Source organism: Lactuca saligna, chromosome 6, assembly GCF_052625555.1.
Source record: "Lactuca saligna cultivar CGN05327 chromosome 6, ASM5262555v1, whole genome shotgun sequence".
In the NCBI taxonomy this organism is placed as follows: domain Eukaryota; kingdom Viridiplantae; phylum Streptophyta; class Magnoliopsida; order Asterales; family Asteraceae; genus Lactuca; species Lactuca saligna.
Genome location: NC_136422.1, coordinates 59,554,579 through 59,570,307, shown reverse-complemented (window position 1 = coordinate 59,570,307; position 15,729 = coordinate 59,554,579). Strand labels below are relative to the sequence as shown.

At 39.0% G+C, this 15,729-nt stretch overlaps 1 non-coding gene and 1 pseudogene across 1 annotated transcript; both read right to left on the bottom strand.

Moving 5' to 3' along the window:
* Positions 1–15,729, bottom strand: part of LOC145002625 (E3 ubiquitin-protein ligase BRE1-like 2) — a 92,450-nt pseudogene that overhangs the window by 13,969 nt on the left and 62,752 nt on the right.
* Positions 201–307, bottom strand: LOC145003644 (small nucleolar RNA R71). The gene has a single exon (XR_013662096.1). It is a non-coding gene; the product is annotated as a small nucleolar RNA R71 (small nucleolar RNA).

Genomic DNA, 15,729 nt, shown 5'->3' with positions numbered 1-15,729 from the left:
TTGGATGAAGTCAATGATGTAGCTGATTACTTCAATATTCCAAATGTAACCCGCGAAACTCAACTACTTCGTATGCTTCCGGTAACCTTCAAGGGTGCTACTAAAGACTGGCTCAAGTCACTTCCCCCAGATCAGTCACTACTTGGGCCAAGATGAAGGAAGAATTTATTGATCACTTTTGCCCACCGTCCAAGATAGCCAAACTGAAGAAGGCCATTGCAAACTTTGAACAACAAGCTGGAGAGTCGCTATATGAAGCATGGGAGAGATACAAAAGTCTGCTAAGAAACTGCCCACACCACGATCTAAACAACCAGCAAGAAGTTTCCATCTTCTATGATGGAGTCAATGTCACAACCCGGTAGTTGCTAGACTCGCAAGGCCCACTTACAAAGAATCCACCCCCGGTGATTAAAGAATTGATTGAAGAATTCTCTAAACACTCTAGAGAATACCACAACCCTAGGCATGATGTCACGAGGGGAGCCGCGTATGCTGCTACTGAAGACTTATCCGCGGTCATGGCTATGCTAAAAACCATGGATAGGAGAATGGACAAAATGGATCAAACTATCCATGCTATTCGGGTGGGTTGTGAAAACTGCAATGGACCTCACCTCACTAGAGATTGCGATTTGGATGAGAATGGCAACAAGGCACAAGCATGTTATTCTAGCGGTGACCGGTATGATGAGGACTGGCGCAAACAAAAGAAAGAGTGGCTGCCTTACGAAGAGTACAAGAAGGCCAAGGAGGAGAAGTATAGACAAAAAGGGAGAGGCTTTTATCAAAAGGAGGAGCCGGTGCAAGAGAGGAAGCCAAGCTTGGAAGATATGCTTACTAAATTTGTGGCTGCTTCCGAGAAAAGACATAGTGACCATGATGCTGCTATCCAAGAAACAAGAACCATGCTCAGGAACCAGCAAGCATCCATCCACAACATAGAAACGCAGCTTGGGCAACTTGCTCAACAACTTAACCAAAGGTCACCGGGTGAGCTTCCTAGCAAAACCGAGAACAACCCACGAGGCGCACAAATAAACATTGTCACAAAGACAAGTGGGAAGATCATCACTCCACTGGCCCCCATTCAAACTGAAGCAACCAGGGACTCGTAGAAGGAAGGAACGGAAGAACAAGCAGAAAACCAAGATTCACAATCTGAGAGTTCTACTCGCCGAGTAGGGCCGATCGACTCGGCGAGTACCCCATCAAAATTGAATGAACAGCCTCCCTTAAAGCCATACCAGCCTCCAATGCCATACCCAGCCCGAGCCAAGAAAGAGAAGCAGGAAGAAGAATACCAGAAGTTTCTAGACCACATTAAAACTCTTCAAATCAACATTCCTTTCATTAAAGCCGTCATGCAAATGCCCAAGTATGCTAAGTTCCTTAAGGAACTCCTCACCAATAGAAGAAAGATGGAGGAAGTGCAGAAGGTAGTGCTTAATGAGAACTGCTCCGCCGCAATGCTAAACAAGTTACCAAAGAAGAAGGGTGATCCGGGGAGCTTAACTTTACCTTGCCAATTTGGCAACTTGGCTGCAGTTCATGCCTTAGCTGATTCTGGAGAAAGTGTGAACCTTATGCCCTACTCGTTCTTTAAGAAGCTAGACCTCCCGGAGCCAAGGCCAATTCGCATGGCAATTCATTTGGCAAACAAGACTGTCACCTTCCCAAGAGGCATTTGTGAAGATTTGCTAGTGAAAGTGGACAAATTTGTCTTTCCGGCTGATTTCATCATTCTAGACATGGAGGCGGATCTGCAAGTGCCAATTATCCTTGGAAGGCCTTTCCTCAACACAACTAGCGCTATCGTAGACATGAGAGATTCTAAGCTCACCTTGCGAGTTGGGGACGATTCAGTAACATTCGGGGTGGACCAAGCTATGAAGTACTCAAGGAGTAGTGACGACACGACATTCTCAATCGACATGCTCGACGAACTATTGGAGGAAGACATACCTGAAAATTCCAGCAAGTTTGCAGCTTTGGATGAAGCATTTGACCCAGAAAAGGACTTATTAGAGATCGAAATACTGTTGGAAGAAGCGGGGTATGAAGAAATAATGAAGCAATCTGAGAGCCCTACTCGCCGAGTAGACCCGATCTACTTGCCGAGTACATCTGAAGAAAAGCCAGAAGTCGTGAATGCAGCTGCAAACTCGCCGAGTACCACACCTGCACTCGGCGAGTCCGTCACTAAGAACAACCAAGCAGAGCTTAAAACGTTACCTGACCATCTGGAGTATGCCTTTCTGGAAGAAGGAAATCAAAAGCCTGTAATCATAGCCTCGGATCTATCCAAGACGGAAAAGGAAGAACTTGTACACGTGTTGAAGAAACGGAAACGAGCCATCGCATGGAGCATCTCCGATATCAAAGGAATAATCCCATCCTATTGCTCTCACAAAATCAATCTAGAAGAAGGAGCAAGGCCGGTGGTGCAACACCAAAGACGATTGAACCCGAACATGCAAGAAGTCGTCAAGAAGGAGGTGGTCAAACTCTTAGATGCAGGAATCATCTACTCCATTTCCGATAGTCCATGGGTGAGTCCGGTCCAAGTGGTGCCCAAGAAAGGAGGAATGACGGTCATCACCAACGAAAAGAATGAGTTAATTCCGACGCGAACGGTAACCGGTTGGCGAGTGTGCATCGATTATCGAAAGCTAAACGATGCCACTCGTAAAGACCATTTCCCCCTTCCTTTCATAGATCAAATGTTAGAGAGACTATCGGGCCATAGCTATTACTGCTTTCTAGATGGGTTTTCAGGGTATTTTCAAATACCCATAGACCCAATGGACCAAGAAAAGACCACATTCACATGCCCAAGTGGGACTTTCGCCTATAGACGCATGCCTTTTGGACTATGCAATGCACCTGCGACATTTCAAAGGTGTATGACCGCCATATTCCATGATATGGTGGAAAAATTCATGGAGGTCTTTATGGATGACTTTTCTGTATTCGGATCTTCTTTCCATGACTGTCTCACAAATCTTGACTCAATTCTTGCTAGGTGTGAGAAAACCGACTTGGTCCTAAATTGGGAAAAATGTCACTTCATGGTCAAGGAGGGTATAGTTTTGGGACACAAAGTCTCTAAAAAGGGAATTGAGGTGGATCGGGCAAAGATAGACACCATTGCCAAATTACCCCCACCAACTAATGTGAAGGGCATTAGGAGTTTTTTGGGACACGCAGGTTTTTACCGGTGTTTTATAAAGGATTTTCCCAAAATCACGAAACCTCTAACACAATTATTACTTAAAGATGCACCCTTTAATTTTACTAAAGAGTGTTTAGAGGCATTTGAATTTCTTAAGGAAAAATTAACTAATGCCCCGATCATCATTGCACCAAATTGGAACTTACCCTTTGAGATCATGTGTGACGCTAGTGACTATGCATTAGGAGCGGTCCTTGGTCAAAGGGTTGATAAGCACTTTTAACCCATCTATTATGCTAGTAAGACCTTAAACCCCGCCCAAGAGAATTACACTACTACTGAAAAAGAATTGTTAGCTGTGGTTTATGCTTTTGACAAATTTCGCCCTTACTTGGTTTTATATAAAACCACTGTTTTTACTGACCACTCGGCTATCAAGTATTTGTTTTCCAAACACGATGCTAAGCCAAGAATGATACGATGGGTGCTGCTTCTTCAAGAATTCGATATAGAGATACGAGACAAGAAAGGAATGGAGAATGTAGCGGCCGATCATTTATCTAGTCTCGAGAACCCGCAATTGCAAGAAGATAAGGATGGAGACGACTTTCCGGATGAATACATTATGGTGTCCGTGGGAGAGGAGCCATGGTTCGCAGACATAGCTAACTATTTAGCTACAAATTATGTCCCGAAGGATTATAGTAGTCAACAAAAGAAGAAATCTTTGCGGAGATCAAATATTACTTTTGGGACAATCCATACCTCTTCCGAAGCTGTGCGGATGGAATTATAAGAAGATGTGTCTTCGGGAAGGAAAGCCGAAGAATACTAGAACATTGACATAGCGGGCCCACGGGAGGACATCATGGAGCACACTATACCGCAAAGAAGATCTTTGACATTGGGTTCTATTGGCCTACAATCTTCAAAGATGCAGCCCAATATGTCAAAGAATGTGATGCTTGTCAAAGGGTGGGAAACATTTCATCTCGAAATGAAATGCCACAACATAGCATCCAAGTGTGCGAGGTGTTCGACGTATGGGGCATTGACTTCATGGGACCTTTTCCCACATCCAAAGGAAACAAGTACATACTAGTGGCGGTCGATTATGTCTCAAAATGGGCAGAGGCGCAGGCTTTACCTACAAATGACGGACGGGTAGTGGTACGATTCTTAAAGAAACTATTCTCACGGTTTGGTGTTCCGAAGGCCCTAATCAGTGACCGAGGCACACACTTTAGCAATGATCAATTGGAAAAGGTGGTCAAGAAATATGGGGTCACCCATAAGTTCTCGACGTCATACCATCCACAAACTAGTGGACAAACTTAAGTGACCAATCGAGCCTTGAAGCGTATTTTAGAGAAGTCGGTGGGAAGCAACCGCAAGGAATGGTTGGATAAATTGGATGACGCGCTATGGGCATTTCGTACCGCTTTCAAAACACCTATTGGTACTACACCATATAGGCTAGTTTATGGAAAGCAATGCCATTTACCGGTCGAGATCGAGCATAAGGCATATTGGGCTTTAAAGAGGTGCAACTTCGATATAGAAGAATTGTAGACCAACCGTTTGATGCAAATGAATGCCCATGAAGAACTCAGAAATGATGCTTATTCTAGTTCGTGGCTCTATAAAGAAAAGACCAAGAGATGGCATGATAAAAGAATCAAGAGCAAAGACATTCATGAAGGCCAAAAAGTATTGCTTTTCAATTCCCGATTAAAACTTTTCTCGGGCAAACTCAAATCAAGGTGGGATGGTCCCTTTTTGGTCAAGACAGTGTTTCCACACGGGGCTATAGAGTTGATATCAAGAGACGGCACACCATTCAAAGTCAATGGTCATAGAGTAAATAAATATGAAGAAGGTGTCCCCCAGAATGAAGGATTGGAGGAGTTGCTACTGTGCGGGATTGCAAACACGTAGACGGGGCGGAGTCCAGCTAATGACTCCATCAAAAGAAGCGCTTCTCGGGAGGCAACCCGAGTTTCAAGTTTGCATTTTCTTTCCTTTTCTTTATTTTTCATTTTGTTTTTTTTTTCATTCTTCTTCGTTTATTCTATGTCTCTAAATGCTTGAGGACAAGCTATGCTTTGAGTGTGGGGTGGATGGGTTAAACAAATGAATTGATACATTAAATTTTGCCAAATTACAATTTTTTTCAACCTGTGACATCTACTCGGCGAGTATATCGATTATACTCGGCGAGTAAGTGTCCGATTGCAGCCACAAGTTGATAATACGCGTGTCTACTCGGCGAGTAGACCCATTCTACTCGACAAGTAGCCGGTTCAAACCCAATAAAATAAATCCTGTAAAAAAATGTTATTATTCACCAATTCATCCCAACACTCGCCGAGCACTTCCTCTCAGCCGCCTCTTTAGCACTTTTCAAGATCTCTCCAAATTTCTACTTGTTTCTCTTCATTCAAGCAACAAGGTAACATCTTTACCCTTTAATTTCATGAAAGGTTCAATCTTTATCACAGATCTGCCCATATTTGATGTGATTTCGGATTTGGGGAGTTTTTCCCAAATTCTAGGGTTTTGATTTAGTCATGAATTAGATGTTGTTAGGAGTAATTTCTTCAAGATCTATGGTTAGATAAGTAATTACAACAAAACCCTATGAACAATTTGGACTATTACACAGATTACACAGATCCGATCTCGATCTGTCAAGAAGTTCATACTACTCGCCGAGTAGGTTCGTGTACTCGGCGAGTAGGTCACAGTCAGATCATATATTTTCTTGTTTTAATTACTGGGTGTTGTTTGTTGCTGTGTTCTTGATATGTGTATGCAGGTAGCATGGCAAGAAGAGGCCAATCTTCATGTGGGGGAAGCCATGGTGATATGCCATGGTTAGCTTTTCAACAAATCACCTCCAAATCATCCAAAACTCGAGCCCTAAATAGGTTGGAAGCACTTCGACAGAAAGAAATCCACCTTCCAAATGCGGTGGATTGGGGATGGATGGGCAATGTTGGCTTGGAAGAAGAACTCACCCCATACTTGGTGAAAGATTGTAATTTGGGCTATGCCAACATCACTTGTGATGGTTGGTTGCAATTGTTCAAAATCCAAGAGCCGGTATACGCGGAGTTGTGTTGGGAATTCTTTGCTACCATCTCATTCCGAGGTGGTAGTGAGTTTTACAATCCTAACACGATCTCGTTTTCTTTGGGTGGGGAGCTGCGACAATGCAGCATGGTTGAGTTCTCTTGGCGGTTGGGCATTTATGACCAAGACATGGCGATGACGGATTATTTTGAAGCCTTCTTGGAGAATACCTACAAAGAACTTCCCGAGGAGGTGGTGACATCGACATGGTGGAGTACAATTGCTAACCGAGTCTACATACCTTCCACTGCTCAAGAAGGTCATATCCATTCTCCGATCCACCGACTCATTCACCGGTTCGTTGCAAGCACGATCAACATGCGGAAGGATGGGGACAAAGTTCCCACCCTTGACATCTTCTACTTGTGGAGTATCATAACTCCAGACGTTTTCTGCAACCTTCCGTACTGCATTGCCAAATTTCTTGCAGAGGGGGCGGTCAAGGAGAAGATAAATTCGAAGATAAATAGGGGCATGTTCATTACTCGACTTGCTAAATCATTTGGGATCTTGGATTTTCCGCAAGCTCAAGCGTTAACGATTATACACCCTCCTCCATTCAACACTGCACTTTATAGGAGGGCTCGGATAGTTGAAAATTTTGGTGATTCCTTTACTATTCCGAATGAAGATGAGCCGGCGGTCCCCGAGGAGCCGGGAAGGCGGGTTCGGCCAAGGAGTGAACGGGTACGGGAAGACCCACCGGTTATTCCGATGGAGGATAACGATGGTTGGAACCAAGTAGAGTACCGACACTACTTGGATGATATTAGGCGAGGGGTTAATTACACCAATCAATCCTTCGAGTATCTTTTCCAACAAATGCACATTGCCCCGAGGCCTGGACCCGGCTACCCTTATATCATGGATTGGGACGAGAGGATGCGAAGAAGGGATGGAGAAGGAGGTAGTGGAGCAGGAGGAGCCGGAATGGAAGAGGAAGATTGAAGACTTTGCTTTGTTTTGTTTTTATTTATGATGTTTGTTTTAAGACAATTATTGACATGTTGGATTTTGTTATGGTGGTTGAAATATTAGTGTTACTGTTAGTTTTCTTTTCAGGTATTGAAGATAGAAAGCATGCTCATTAGGAAGGGTCAAGAGAGGAATGAGAGACTTTTTGAGTGATTATGGAGTCTTGTTCCTAGGATTGAGTCCGTACGAGTCAAGAGTCTTATGGAGTGTTGTTGCTTAGGAAATTCGAGTGAGAGTACATTTATATTTCTATTTCAACACCAAAGTCAAGAGAGACAGCAGTTAAAAGAAATCTAGAAATATACGCCCTACTCGCCGAGTGCACTAACACTACTCGGCGAGTACATCTGCTTTTACACGAACTGCTTTGCCATCGAGTTCTACTCGCCGAGTAGCTTGCTGCATGAGGAGTTTCTGAATTGCTCTGGCTAATTTTTATGCACCATTCATATACTCTTTATGAATTACTACTGAAGATTTTTCAACAACCCTGTTCCTTGGAGTTTTTCGAGCTATCAACCACACGAGACGTATGACGCCCGTGCCATGGATGAGCTGTTCCCATGGTTAAAGTCAATAGAAGAAGGAGCTGAAGAGGAGAGTGTCAACCTAGCGACTGCTACCCCAGGGGAGTTTGTTCCAACTTTCTCTTTGTTTGCATTTTTAGTTGGTATAATATACAATGAGGGCATTGCATAAAATAAGTGTGGGGTAGGGGGTTATTCACATCTTAGAACACTTAGAATCTTAATTTAGGCTAATTTTTAAAAATTGTTGCATACCAAAAAATGCTTAGGTTTTAATTTAGAAAATTATGGTAAAAAATTAGGATTCCATGTTAGAATTGTGTTAATAATTGCATAAAAACCCAAATGTTTAGTTGAGCCTATATACGTTCTAGTGCATTTGTGGCTTCCTTATTTCAGTGAAATCATGAGACAAAAACACGACCTTGCTCAGCCTGAGGGATGCAATATGTTTAGCAGCCTAAACCTGAAATGTATCCAGGAAAGTTTTTATCATTAGCCAATAAAGGTTGAGATTGAGCGCCCATGTTTAAGCATGTAGGGATTTGAGTGAAAAAGAAAATTGAGAAATACATGAAAAAAAAAGAGAAGAATTACTAGAAAAGTTATAAGAATTTTGGAGCAAATGAAGTGAAGATCTAAAGATCAAAATTCCAAGAAATCCAAAAAGTTGAAGATACCAAAAATCAATCAAGACAAGGTGGTGAGTTCAAAGATATCAAAGATCAAATATCAAGAAAGTGAAGAATTCCAAGAGCTCCATAGTGGTATCGAAAAGCTGTAATTCTAGAATATGTATGCTTGGGTTGCTCAATTAAAAATGCCTTGAGGGTAAAGAGATTTTCTGAGGATGGATTCGGAGGGTTGCATAAAATGAGCATAGTTCGGGGTGAGTGGGCGAATGTTTATGAGGATTGTAAGTATTTGAAGTATGGGGGGTTTTTAGGAAATTTTAGACACAAATGCATGCGTTGCGGTCTTGGCATAATGGCTGGGTTGGATTGGAGTTATTATATGTGATTCTAATATGTTTAAAATTTAGTTTTGCTTGGGGGCAAGCAAAAGTCAAGTGTGGGGTATTTTGATATGTGCATAATTAGTTAATTATTTAGCATATATTCTTAGTTATTTTTGATTAATTATGTGAATAATGTGGACAAAAGGTACTTAAAATGTTGTGAATTTTGTTTTCAGTCCGAAAGATATGCTTGGAAGTAAAGAGGAGAAAAGGGAAGCAATTGAAGATCAAAGAGTGAAAGAAGGTGATATACTCGGCGAGTAGATCGACCCTACTCGACGAGTACACGAGGATGTTCCAGAAGATAAATACGACTGCTGATTCAAGACGGATAAGTATGGACCTACTCGGCGAGTTGGTTCTGCTACTCGCCGAGTACACCCTGTTTTGGGATATCTATAAAAGACGAATCCTTATCTCATGGGATGATACTCCTGGCGATTTTTGAAGGTTTAGTTGCGACTAAGAGACCCAGAAGACGCTAAGGAACCCTAAGCTTCAATATTTGGAAGAATTCAAGCAATTAGGTTAATTCTACCACTTAGACTTAGGAATTGAATATGTTTGCTTTAGTAAACTTTTTTTTTATGTTTGTTTCTACTGCAATTATGAGCTAAATTCGTTTTTGTTTCTGTTTGGGGAATACCAAAGAACTCCTATGGTTTGATTATTGATTTTTGCTTAATTGTCTATTGGTGATTTATTAAATTAAGTTTGTTAAAGAACCTTATGTATTAATCACTACTATTTTCTGTTAATTGGAAGGCAATTAGGTTGCATGAACATCACTTAATTGTTAACCTCATATGTCTATGTGAATACTAAACCATATGCTTAGAAGTAATGATTATGAAACTAAGATTAATAAGAAAATAGGAAGATTAATGTGTGAGCTTGTTTGAGAAACCATCAACAAGAGGTTAATTGAATTAATAACTTAATTGACCATTACAAATCTTATTTAATCCAAATAATTAATCTAGGGAATTAATTAGTTTAAACACTTGATCAACGCTTAAATTAGTTAATTGTCTAAGGGTTAGGAGTAATGAACATGAACCTAACTATTATAATTGGTAACCAATAGCAATTAATCTACCTTAAACTTAAATAACCATAAGAGTGAATTGGTTGAACCTAAATGGAAACATCTTTATCAAATTTGGTGAATAGTTGTTGCTTTAGTTAATTAGTTAATTTAGTTTGTCTAAGTTTCTAGTCTTGCAAAACTAGAGAAAAACCCTTTACTTTTATTATTTGTTTTAGTTAAAATTAGTTATTAGTTTAATTTTCCGTTCCCTGAGTTCGATACCTTACTTATCAATCTATACCACTAAAAGACAGGTTCACTGCCTTTGTGTGCTCAATTTATTAATTAAAAGTAGGGATAAAACTAGTTCGTTTTACACACATCAAACCGGCACGACGCCACGTATCGTAAAAAGTGAATTATTGATAAGCTACTTTTTAGCCTTATTAATCTAAACAAAAGTCATAGTATATGTTAAACCGAGAGCGTGCATATAGAGAACGTCCAAATCTGACTTCATTTGAGGAAGTTATGATTTTTCTAAGATTTTGCACAACAGTATACAACTCGTACATCGAATTTTAGATCAATCGATTATTAGCCGACACAACCTAAACAAGAATTGAAGATCTCGTTAATAGGAGCTCAACGATATAAAAACAGTCAAAAACGGACGTCAGATGACAAAGTTACGAATTTTTAACGGATTTTAACTGTCTACGCCTGTTAAAATATAACTTTAAAAATAAAGTCAAAACTAGCTGATAGAGTCTAAACGAAAGTTGTAGATCACATCGCTACCTACGCGTTGATATAAAGAACATCAAAATCGGAGCTTGTATGTGAAAGGTACGAGTTTTACAAGATAATTAAGTTTTAGACTTAACCAGCGAGTGGCACATGCCGCGATCTGCGCCGCACCTTCTTCCCCACGGCTTGGAATGAGATGGTGACACGTGGCATGCGAACGCCCAACATTCAACTATTGAACACCCTATGTTCGTGGCTCCTCCAACCTTTAAATAAAAGGCGCAAATCAATTATTTTCTCACACCTTTCCCAACCTTTCTTTCTCAAGCACCCCCAAAGCGTCAAGGTTTTTCTCTAGCCTTTCTTTGGAGTTAGTAGCAAGTCCTGGAGCACCAAAAGGCCCCGAGAAGAAGAGCTTTCGAATCAGAAATTCTGTCCGTGCAGAACCCGGTTTCTCGCTAAACCCACTGTGAGTGAGTTATGATAAGCATACTTTAAGTATAACTTATGTTTAATTTCATTAATGTTATTATGAACCTATAAACAAGATTTATCAGTGATTCCAAGTCATTATACTGATTAATCTACTTATGGGGATGATGTCTAGGCTGTGATTTAGTGAGGTGTTTAAAATGGGATTTCCAAACAGTATACTTCGTATACGAAACGGACCCTACCTCCGATATGATCCTACCTGGTTGTTCCTTACTTGATAGATCATGAAAGTAGAATTTTAGTTAATGATGAATCTAGACTAATAATTAGTCACAATAAATATTAGACTAAACCTTATTGATAATAATACTAGGCTACATCAAAGGAAAAGACAGTTGCTAGAAGCAAAGTGCTGCCCAAATTTCAAGTCGTCACTTTAACAAGTGAGTGCATTGTTACGTTCATCTTACACATAGATATGAAGTATTTGGATAATTACATGCTTATGTGCTTATTATCTATGTCGTGAATATTATGTGTTAGATAAGATATTATGTGATGATGTTTGACTGATTTAATCATTTAAGTATTATATACTTACAAATATGTAGTGGGTAGTGACGGATGATGAGAGATAGGTGATGATAGAAAAGTGATGATAGATATGCGATGATGAATAGGTGATGAGAGATAAGAGATGATTAGGTGATGCCAGAACCTTGACCTGCGATGTTGCGATGTAGTCATCTACCAGAGTATAGACAACGTCCACTGACTAATCTAAATAAGTCATGTGGAAACATTGGCAGGCTCATAACCTGTAGGTGATGAATTATGAGTTCAGATGATGTAGTAACTAAGTATTCATGAGATGATACTCTAACCCTTACTTGACACATATTGGGGGGAGCAATCCTCGAATTAGTACTGTCTATGCGATGTAGGCGATGATCGTTAGAAAAAGTCCTTAGGAACAAACATATAAGGAAATGCGATGTAAGGAGATGATAGGTAAATACGATGTAGGAGATAACCCTTAGGATAAATCTTTAGGGAAGATTAAATAAAAAACGGGGATGTGTAACCGGGTTAATTGTTTGACATGAAATATGTGAAGAAACAAATTAACTATATTATTATGGGTTGAAAACTCTATGTACTCACCAGGTTTCCCAACTTGACCCACTCAATTTATTGTATCATAAGTGGCTATATGAAAGATACATTCTGCTGAGAGATTCAAGGAATATTAGGCCACTAGTTTAATTACTATAGGGATTGTAATATTTTGTTATGCTTATGTTTCCTTATTTACGATGACATCCCGATGTTTTAAATAAAAATACATTTCTTTGGAAATTCTTTGATAACATCTTTATCATGTTTTCTGGGAACAAATTCGGTGATACTATTTTTCACAAAGGATACTCTGATTTTTATATAAGCATAAACAAATCTGCATTTTCTAGCCATGAGAATAGGGATGTCACAGTTGGTATCAGAGCATTAGTTTAAGCGAGCTAGGAGTAGGGATTTATTTCTATACTTAAACTTAGAATGCTAAGCGATAATTGTAAGATGAATGTCTGCTATATTTAGGAAGTATGCCTAAATAGACACTAACGCTAGGTTATTTCGGGAAGATTCCTAAATTGCTTTTATATGGTAAAAGATTTATGTTGTAATATGCCTTATATACTTTATGATGCTATTAGGTCTATGGTCTATTGCCGACCGAATCCGGAAATTTTATTGTTCAGATTTCTAAATGTTTAATTACGGTATTAGAACTAGCATATAACTTTTCGGAGTGATAAGGAGATTTATACGTCTGCTATAAATAAAGATTTCCCTATCGTAATTCTCGTCGTTGTACACTGAACATGTTCTAGAGTGTATAGATCAACATGGTGAGAACTCACAACGGATTAGGAAATGCTAATGGAAACCAAGAGGCTGAACTATGAGTGATTGAGTGTGCACCAGAGGTAGCAGTTACACCCGAGCCGATCACAATGGAGGGAGTAAGGGAAATTATTCAAATGATGTTGGATCGTCAGATGGAAGACACAATGCTTCTACTTCAACAGAATATGGATGAACCTACTGTGCCTGTTGTAAGCCTGACCTGAATGAAGGGCTATCAGAGAGGGAAATTATAGTCGTACTGTGAGTCAAGTTGAATACCGAGTAGTAAGGAGGAATGACCCAAACAGAGGGATTGACAGGGATGGACGTATGTATAAGCACTTCTTGGGTGCCAAACCACCAAGTCTTTCTGTAAGCCTAAAGCCAGTGGAGATTATGGGCTAGATCTCCAAGATGGAGATGGTATTTGAAAGCTGTAACTATAGCAATAAGCAGAAAACCTTGATGATCACACGCCCAACCTATTTCTTGCATCCAAAGGAAGAGGGGGAGAATTATGGAAGCCTATTTTGGAATTCAAAATCTAAGTTGAAACTGTTGGATTAGTGTCTAAGTCCATAACTATTTTGGTATGTACTTGACCCGATGGTGCATGGTCCTTTTGGGTTGCCTTCACCAAAGCAACTTGATAGGATGAATTATGGAGAGAAAAGATTAAATATGATTTATTAATATATTATGAGAATAATATATTAAAGGAGAAATCATATTTTTTAATTAATATATTAGTCAATAATTAATTAGTAATTAGTTTTGTGACTAAAAGAGATTAATTAAACTTAAGGGACTGGAATTGTAATTATAAGATAATTGAAATTTGGGCTATGGAGTGTCTTAAATTAAGGAGTGGACGAATTCTATGGGGAAGCCCATAAGGAAATCGTCCAAGGCCTTAATTAAAGGAGTCTATGGGTTGCTTAGGGCTTAAGCATTCAAATTAGGGTTTCCTTGTTAGATAACCCTAATAGCCTCACTATATATAGAACCCTTAAGGCTTAAAAACGTGGGGAACTTCTCTTCTAGGGTTAGAACACGTTTTGGGCAGCCTCCATTCTCTCTCCTCTTCATCCTCTTGCTTATGGTGTTTGTGAACCATTAGAGGAGTGACATTTGTGACTCTAAGCTTTCTAAAGTCAATACAAGGAGGAATTGGGATTGTTATTGCTGCATAGCAATCAAGGCAATATCTTAAACCTAATTATATGTTAATGTCGATTTCCATATGTTAGAATTAGGATTTATAGTCTTGGATAACTTGCATGTACAATAGAGAAATCTAGATCCAAGCATTAGGGTTTGTATGAGCACATAGGATGTTCTTATGACCAAAACCCATCAGTGGTATCAGAGCCTAGATTGGTTTCTATTGTATTGATGCCTTGTATGTTAAAAAAATTTGATTTTTGTGGTTTTGCATGATGGACTCGGCGATCCCACTGTGGACTCGGCGAGTTGCCTCCTACTCGGCGAGTCCATGGGGGTACTCGGTGAGTTCGAGCGTCAGATGGAGCTATTTTCGGGATTTCTTGCTGTTTATCTTTGAGATACTTGCCTTTATCATATTAGATCAATATAAATCCGATTTTATGATATATATGAGTATATTCTTGATCTAATTGAAGATATCTATCAATTAATAAAATATTTGTTTCCTTATGTGATAATTGATTAATTATTTTGATTAAATTGGTAAATTGTTTTGCAAGAAATCATTAAATAAATCAAATATGGATAATTATGTGATTAAATGTTAATTTAGATTATTTGTTATTTGATCATTGTTATGAAAAGTTTCATATTTTCCCCTTTAGGTTTTATTGTTTAAATTTGAACTCAAAAGCTTTGTTGTTTTGAAATTTAAATAGTTGAAACCCTAATGTTTTGAAAAGGTTTCAAAACTTGCCCTCAAGTTTTGGAATTTAAATTTTGATTAAAAGTTTAATTTTGATGTATATTTAAATTCTAACCCTAATGTTTTGAAATGTTTCAAAACTTGCCCTCAAGTTTTGGAATTTAAAAGTTGATTAAAAAGTTTAATTTAGGAATGTTAAATTCTAAAACCCTAGTAATGTTTTGAAAAGTTCAAATCACACCCTTGTGGTTTTATTAATTGATTAAGGTGTATAATTAAAAGAGGCTTAATAAATCCATAAAAGTTTAGGTTTACAATTTAATTGAATTAAAAGTATAATTGTTAAATTTGACCACCTAGTATTTTAAAAGTGTAAAATACACCCTATACTATATATAACATTAAAAGTCTAACATTATATATATATATATATATATATATATATATATATATATATATATATATATATGAGTAAAAGTCAGTCTTACCGTTAGTAGGCCTCATTCACGAAGCTGGTCTATAAGGGGTGTTTAAGGAAATTGCCTATAATATGGCGATTGAATGGGTATCCACTTTTACCCACCACACTCTTGAGTAGTGGAGGGTCGTTAGCCGAACGGGTAGGATAGGACGAAACCTTCCATTATAAGTATAATGAAATACAAAAGTAACTAAATGTTTTTACAAATTCCCAATCTTAGTTACTTAGGCAAAGTGAATTGATGCAATTCCATGAAATTACACTTTGTGCCCTTGCGAAGACGTTAGTGGAGCGTGTGTGGTTTACCGGCACACTAATTGGTTCTAAGCAAAGGTAGCAAAGGGTGACTCAATGTTTGTCATAGTTCGGTGGAGCGTGTGTGGTTTACCGGCACATCGAATAGGTGACTGTAACATGTGAGG